Here is an 8,544-nt window from a genome sequence, read left to right as displayed (position 1 = left end):
AGGTTGCTGCTATGGATCAGGAGATAGCAAAAGTGATGAATAAGAAATCGACTGTCAAGCCAACAGCGGAACCAGGAGATATGAACAAAATGAGGATGCGCCAAATCGACTCTACACATCTAACTGTAATGTTCACAAGAGGCGAAGCCAATCGTTTTCTGTTCGCTATTGTTGATAAACATTTGTTCTCAACAAACTGCTTAGAGCACATTATCAATATCATTCATCGGTGCAAGCAGAATTCTGATGCAGACAAGAAGAACTTCACGGACATGCTTCGATGGTACATCACGTTTCGTCATACTCTTTTGGCCATCATACCGAAGGTGTTCAAGACAGTCAAGAAGTCTTCTGCAGCTCAACCGAAGTGAGCTTTCGGCTCCATTGACGCAAAGGGGGAGATTGTTGGGTATTATTGTGTTGCGTCATGGGCTTGTTTTGTATATCCGGATTGGGCCTGACCATCCGTGATTATTTAGTAGGGTTATAGTATAAATAGTGCATGCATGTATGCATTAGATACCTTCTTGATCATCATTATTATTGTTTTGTAACCCTAAACACCTCTACAGTCGAAGTTCTTAATCGAGCTCTTCTGAGGTGTTAAAGTTTTAATCATACGACATCTTTAAAGCCATTCTTGTGTTCATAATTACGTTCTTAATTGTTTGCCTGCATAGAATCTATCGATCCTAATAGAACTTTGTTCTAACACATTACATTGTATTAATTTATTGTTGCTAGTGGGTAATTAATCGGAGTGGAGAACCCATTTACTATTTATAATTTTTAATTTTTATCAATAGAGAAAAATATGTTTTCACCGTATATTGGTAAATATATATTTAAGTACGTAAATATTTTTTCAAATTACTATCCTCATGTCAAAAACTCCTAAAAACCAAATAATTATCTGGGAATCACATTTGGAATCAATCCTTTTTTCCTCGACCTAAATTCACGTTTCCCTATTCCACATTCCAAAATCAACAATCAACGGACACTCCAGCTCCTACAATCGACTCCTTCTCCGCTTCCATTCTTTTCCGATCGGCCTCAACTACACCTCTACAAATCGAACCTTCAATCCGGTGTTGCCTCCGCCTCAATCTTCGTCCGGTTCTGTCGCAGCTGGATCCGCTCTGCGTCCGCCTCCGATGCTAATGGCTACGCCAATGGTTCGCCTAAGTTGCTGCTGTCTCGGTCCGCCGTCACTGCTTCCTCCGGCTTCTTCCTTGGTTAACTCTCACTCAACTTACACCAGGTGATTCGATTTTTTCATCTCTTTCTTACTTTATTGCTAAATAACTTAGACCCAATCTGAAACTAAGGTTTGGTTAAACCTTAAACAAAATCAGGATTGAAGGTGTTTGGTGTTGGCACTTTATTTTTGTTTCAGATTTTTCAGAATATGCTTTTTTTTAGATTTTTTTTATTATTATCAGATTATGCATTGTTTCAGATATATAGTGTTGGAAAATAATGTTGTACATATAAATCATCATTGAAAGTAACCATCGAGCCTTATCATTGTTCCCTTCCTTTTTGTACATATAAATCATCATGTGAGACAGATTGTGATTAAAAAAATTATATAATGAATTTGGAATATTGAATATTTGTAATAAATGTAACTATTTAAGCAAGATTAATAACAACTTACAGGTAATTCATAGACAACGACAAATTTGTTCAAATAATTTACAGAAAGATATGCACATACTGGCCCAAAGTTGAATTGAGAATAATCCTGAGTCAAGAAAATCCTAAAAAAAATCAAGTAGTTACCTCATAAATAATACATAACTTAAAGTTGAATATATTAAAAATAATAATACTTACACTATAGAACAAATATATTATAAACTGATAGATTATATGCACATATTAAGCATTATACACAAACAAAAAGATAAAATATGAATTTGGTTTACACCTTCTTTCCATTGAAATTTTCCAAATTCCAAACTTCAACACATAGTTAAAGAAAGAAAACGTTTACAGCTTTTGTGAAATACTCTTTAGTAAACACATGTAGATCTCGCATACCAAATTTACAATGAAGTTATTTATTAATCATGATAACAAAAATATAGGTAGCCTGGACCTAACAACTTCCCATTTTGGAAATTTTCATGCTATTGAAATTACACCCTAAGTTTCTGTTACAACTAATTTACAATAAATATAATTGTTTATTGTTTCAGATTGATGAAATGTTTAAAGGAAAATCATCAATTATAAATTACTTAGGTATCCAAACATAATTAGAGCCGAGGAGGTAACAGACTTCTTTTATGATATAACAATCATCAGAGTAAGAAGCTTGCAAGGAAATGATTTGAAGACTAACATGATTGTATCACATATCCAACCTTTTTCATTGCAGCTCTTAATGACCTAATTACATGCAACACGAAAGAAGGATAAAAACCGAGAAACCTCACTCAAATTGAACACAAGTTAACAAAACTTAGAGAAGAAGATTGTGAATTTATACCGGTGCAACATCTATAATGTTGTTCCCGCTCCTCATTTTCTCAATACCACCCATAGAGTAATAAAGTGGCGGGGGCGGGGTTTATCAGGATAAAAAGCCTTTGCAAAACAAAATTTAGAATTAAAGTGAATGAACTGAGGCACATAAGGGAGATGGTTTTCTCTAGTAGATTATGGAGTAGAAGTGAAAAGAGGAAAAGTACTCCCGGAAGCTTTTGAAGAGATTGCGTTCGTGGTCTCAATAGAGGAAAAGAGTGTCTAAGTTCACCTCCAAACGGGAAATCGACGGGTATTCCTTCAACCGATTTAGGGTTGGAAACGATGTTAGAGGTCGGTAGCTTAAGGGGGAGGAGACCAAGTGTGGATCGACGGTGAGGTGAAGAAATGGGGAAGTGGGGTGGTTTTAGGGATTTTTAATCGGAAGATAGAAAGAAAAGCGGTGGACAGCAATCTAATCCCTATTGGCTTAGACCAACTCCAACCACAAAACACTAAAAAATACTAAAATTGACTTTGTAACACTAAAATGCAGTTTTCACTTCAACCATACACAAAAATTTTACATTAAAAATAAAATGATAATTATAATGGTGTTAAAAATAATATATATAATAAAATAATAGAGTTATATTGAAAAAGTACAATTGGTGTTGGGAGATAGACACGCCAAATTTGGAGGTCACCAAGAGGCTTCACAAAAATGGTGATGATTTTGAAGGTCTATTGGAATGGTTTTTAAAAGATTTGCACCATTTTAGTGGTCCATTAGAGTTGCTCTTAGACAGTATGTTATGAGGACACCGTCAGCCATTAAGTGCCATTGGTAGCTGTAGTCAATAGAAATGAGGGTGGCCTCATAGTTTTTGAAAAAGAATAAAAAATAGACCAATGAACAACAAGAAGTAGGGGTGTGTATGGGGCGGTTTGGTTCGGTTATTGGACAAAACCGAACCATAACCATTACAATTGGCTAATGTATTTCGATAACCATTAGGTAGCGGTTAATATTGGTTTTGGTTAACGGTTTTAGTCGGTTAATGGTTAATATCGGTTAACCAAAATGGTCAAAGATGACATAAAAATAAAAATAATTTTCTATTAAAATTAAAAAAACGTAAAGTTCTATCATTATAAAAAGTAAATGATTGTGTATATATAATTGTATAGATAGAAGATTACTTATCATATCTAACTCGAAACAATTACCCTTTAAAATTTCAATTCCTAATATAATTACATACCATATATTTAATATTATATTATATTAAAAATATTTATTAATATTATTGGTTCGGTTTGGTTTATAATGGTTCAGTTTTAGATGAAAACCATAACCGAACCATATGTATTCGGTTAATCAAAATTGGAAACCGAACCATATCTTTTAGTAATGCTTCAGTTAAAATGTGGTTCGGTTATATTAGTTAATTTGGTTATGATTCAGTTTTTCGGTTAATATGTTAACCCCTAGCAAGAAGTGTTCATAAGGGAACACATAATTTATATATATATATATATATATATATATATATATATATATATAAAGAATTGCAGAATTGTAAAATTTATAATGAATTAATTTTAAAATTTTAGTAACAGTTAGTACCTATATATTAATTTTAAAACTATTATAACAGTAAAGATTATAATATTGATAAATATATGGTATATAAATAAATATTTATATGTTCACAAAAATTATTTTTCTTTCTTTAAAAATTGGCGATAAACTCCCCAAATAGTTAAATTTTGGTGTTTCCCACTTTTCCTCCACCCCCAAGTTGACTTCGCAAAATTCTTAGGTCTCCGTTTCCAAAATCCACAGATCACGCACAATCGAAGTCGACCGTGGACCATCATCCCGCCCCTTTGGCCTCCGTTTCTCTTACTAGGCGTGTCGTCGAGCTTGTAGTCCTTAATCTTTGTCTTTCTACTCAGTCTAGTCTCAGTCAAGCTTCTAGTTCATTCCTTTTTTCCTCTGTGTATCTGCTTTCTGTCGCTCTCTCTCAGCCTTCTCTTTTCTACCCCACTCCGACGGCGAACTGTCGGTAACCCTCTATGATTCAGACACCCTTCTCCATATTTTCTATCCAGAGGTAAATGGCTCGAAACAAGGTAAAGTTCATCTGATTTTCTGTTTCCAAAGTATTTACACTCGCCAATATATCACTTGCATTTTGTTTAATTTTTTGTTGCTAAGCTTTTTAACATAAACATTTGATGATGTTAATTGCATATATGTCTAATCTCCACTTATTATAGTTCATCCTTTTTTTTCAATGGAGTTACTGTTGTTGCTGGTTTGTTAGGATAAGAAATATGAGGATTAGTTTGTGGATTTTGTTGATGAACGCTAACACCTATGGTGGTTCATATTTATATGTGAAACTGATGTTTATTTGTTCTATTAGTCAAATTACAAAACTAATAATAGTTATGATGGTTACTTAAATGATTTATCTTACCAATTTCAAGATAACATGAAAGTAATCATTTGATATGCTTTCATCATTGCTCGAAACCTTTTTTTTCTTCATACATTCATTAGTGCCAACTTAATTAATTTAGTTATATATTTTATTAATGACATAGGCTATCCGTACCCCCTTTACCTTCTAGTAATACCCCCTAATCATTATATTAACTTTTTCTTTAAATGATTAAAATGATTAAGTAATAATTTAATTTTTTTTGACTATAATGATCAAGTAATTATTTGATATGCAAATAATTGATTATCTATTTAATCCATTTAATAAAACATTTTTTATATTTTAAATTTATAAAATGTATTACATATATTATTTGTATGCAAACTATTTAATCTATTTAATAAAACATTTTTATATTTTAAATTTATAAAACAAAAAACGTTTGTTATATATTATTTATACGCATCTAATAAAATTATTTTATATAAAAGAATTATATTTAACACACGATAATAATAAAATAATATTTCAACGCAACGGATAATAAAAAAGTTCAAATACATTCGCATTTAATCGATATGTATCCAAGGTACTACAGAACTACGAGGCATAAGTTGATTGTATAATTCAAAACGAGACCAATACATAGTTTCTCATTTAGATGCTGACAGGCTTCTATAGGCATTCCAATACATTGTGGTAGGAGACATTGGGTAATTTCCTTTCAAAAACACCGACATATAATGGTTGCCATTTACATATGCCAATGTAATGGCTCGGTAGGGTTGAAACTCTTCGGGACCTCTCTAAAGATGGAAGCATGTCATAGATTGTTCGTGGCTTAAACAATGAACGATCACACGAAACATGTTGGAAATCAGGTAACCAGTATAAGGCATATGCAACCAATATCGAGAAGGTGCAGGTGTTTTAAACCAACGCAATGAATCGTATACCTCGTTGAACCCGTCAGTAAAAACTCTATGGTATGTATAATATTGACTCTATAACTCTTTAAACAATTGTTTTTTATTATAAAGTCACTGATCTTCATTGTACCCCAGACAAACGGCTACCGCTCGAAACCCACAATTTCCATCACCTTCTACATCATGTATATCGTCAATGTAATCATGAAATATATCTGGAATATTTCTCAGTTGGAATGGATCATGGCTCGGTGGTTCATCATTTAAGTCAGGTTCTTTATTTAAATCAAACCCAACAAACTCTGATGTGGTTGAGAAGTTGTATCTACTAGGAGCTTGATTTGGAGGATTGACTTTCTTTTTTTGATGTTTCTTCACACTTGGTCGTCCACGAGTGTTTTTTTTAAACTGTAGGTTCTCTAATGTCAGTTTTTTGCGGATCATATATCTCTTGTAGCTTTCTCATATAAGCTTGTTTCCCGACTTTTGATTGCTTCTTGAAGCTTTCTTTAAAATTTTCAACTATACCATCACACAAAATATTGTCGTCTACTACAGGTGTCGTATCTGAAATATCAAGCTTCCTCCAAACGATATCTATGAATCCAATGGTATATCTTCACCTGCATTGAAATATAAAATAATTATTTATATAACATTTTAAAAACTATCTGTATTTGGTAGTTGAACGTACGAACCCGAATTCGAGTAGACAGAAAGTATGCAACCACAATTCGAGGAGTCTGAATTTAGATCATTCAACCTTTGAAGCTCTCCTAATATTATATCTAAAGCTTCGTTCGAAACAAAACCATGCAGTAACCAGAAGCACTTCAAATTGTGGTGATTGTAGCAATAACATATGTTGTTTTCAAAACTTTCGTTGATCGAAGTTACTTGTGACTGCACAATTTCAGTAATCCGTTGCACAAATATATCTGGATTACAATTTGGGGAGTCCAGAAATTTCTTTAACTTGGAATGTGTGCAACTCTATTGGATGTGCGGTTTCCAAAATTTAGATGTTGATCAACCAAAACCAATACAAACATTTCTTTGTACTTATTTAACCATGTATCCTCTACATATCTCAAAACACTTGCGAAGTAAAATAAATTAACAAATAAGTACATAAATAGTAATATGAAGGTTTTGATTTAAAACATAGTCAATAAACAAGCTTACGTGGATAATCTGTGAACATTGATTGAAGTCGTTCATAGTTTTCCGTGTATGCCATCCATGTTGAAGACTCAAATAGTATGGTGTGACACTACATGTTTTTTTGTTAAATTTGCCACCAAACGATTCTCATCAATAGATAACCATCGTACAAACGAATGACCCTCCATATGTTGTGCAGGTGCATGATTATGTTCATCACATTTTACCCTTAGCATCCATCGATCAAATACTTTTGAATACTTTCCTTGCAATTCAAATTTACAATTAGTCTTCTGCTTCCAGATGCTCTAATTGTGTTAATAGCTTTATACTCTCCACTACGATCACATGCAAGTATGACTTTGTACACGAATCCGTTCACATATGCTTTTGATATTTTCGTGATAATGACATATCCTAGAGATCTTGCTGTGTTTTGTGTCCATTCAAACAATTCCTCACGAGACCCGAACATCTGAAATTGAATTTTATGTGTTTTAGAATATATTTTTCTATTTCAAAACATCACAATCTAGTATAATAATATAACCTGATCGCGAGCAGACAAGTTGATTCCAAACAACTTAAATATATCTATATACAAAAATTATGATAGATATATTTAATATGATGTTGCACAAATACAAAAACCATAAGATTTCATAAAAAATAATTCAATATTTTTTAAATTTAAAAAATAATGTATTAACATAAAAAAAATATTTGCAATTATTTAAATAAAAAAATAAAAAAGTGCAGCTTTAATTAGAAAATATGTCCGATTATACTTTGTCAATTGAAGCTTTCACATGAAGCAATTATTTAAACTTCGAACAAAATATGTGCATTTATTTAAACTTCGAACTAAGGGTTAAAATGAAATATTTTTTAAATTGATGGGCTATAAATATAAAATTCTAAGATATAAAAATCTTACTTTCTCAAAACCCTAACAACATAAATCAACCGCCAAGAAGAGAGTGACATACTAGATGCGATTTCTGGCGACAAGAGTCAGAATTCCGACGGCTTCTCCGATTAAATGGTAGTCTGTTTCAGGCAGTTTCTACTACTTTTTTAGGTCACTTGATGACGTTCATAGCCACTTGTCCGACACTTCGTGAACGTCCACTGGTCCGACGCTTCGTCGACGGCTTTCTCACAGTGTTCCAGTCGTGTTTCTCACGATCTCTCTTTCTCTCGTTCTGTCTTTCCGACGATCTATATTTATGTCTCCGTCGTAAATGGTGAGTGGCTCGCTTTTCTCAATCTGGTCACGGTGGTTTAAGGTATTCAGAAGATGTTAAATGGTGGTTACCGATGGTTGACAATGGTAAAAAGGTGTTTAACGATGGTAAATGGTGGTTCCGGTGGTCTTTCTTACGATTTCTCTTTCTCCCTTTCTATCTCCTGCGCGGTTTGGTTGCCGCCGGTTAGTTGTTGCCGGCGGCAGTTTGTGGATTGAAGTTGGTTCCGATGGTGAACATGGTTCCGATGATTATTGTTAATATACTGATTAA

The 8,544-nt window shown here is 33.0% G+C and overlaps 1 long non-coding RNA gene across 2 annotated transcripts; it reads left to right on the top strand.

Moving 5' to 3' along the window:
* The first annotated feature begins 912 nt into the window (after positions 1–912).
* Positions 913–6,835, top strand: LOC145166208 (uncharacterized). 2 transcript variants are annotated; one of them, XR_013740425.1, is made up of 4 exons: positions 913–1,264; positions 5,613–5,917; positions 5,996–6,471; positions 6,545–6,835. It is a non-coding gene; the product is annotated as an uncharacterized LOC145166208 (long non-coding RNA). The 2 variants fall into 2 exon arrangements; XR_013740424.1 differs by having other exon boundaries at positions 5,603–5,917.
* The last annotated feature ends 1,709 nt before the right edge of the window (positions 6,836–8,544 follow it).

This window comes from Lactuca virosa, chromosome 3 (genome assembly GCF_052849685.1).
Source record: "Lactuca virosa cultivar CGN04683 chromosome 3, Lactuca_virosa_CGN04683_v6, whole genome shotgun sequence".
Lineage (NCBI taxonomy): Eukaryota > Viridiplantae > Streptophyta > Magnoliopsida > Asterales > Asteraceae > Lactuca > Lactuca virosa.
Note: the sequence above shows the minus strand (reverse complement) of the source record. Positions and strands in the feature narration are given on the sequence as shown.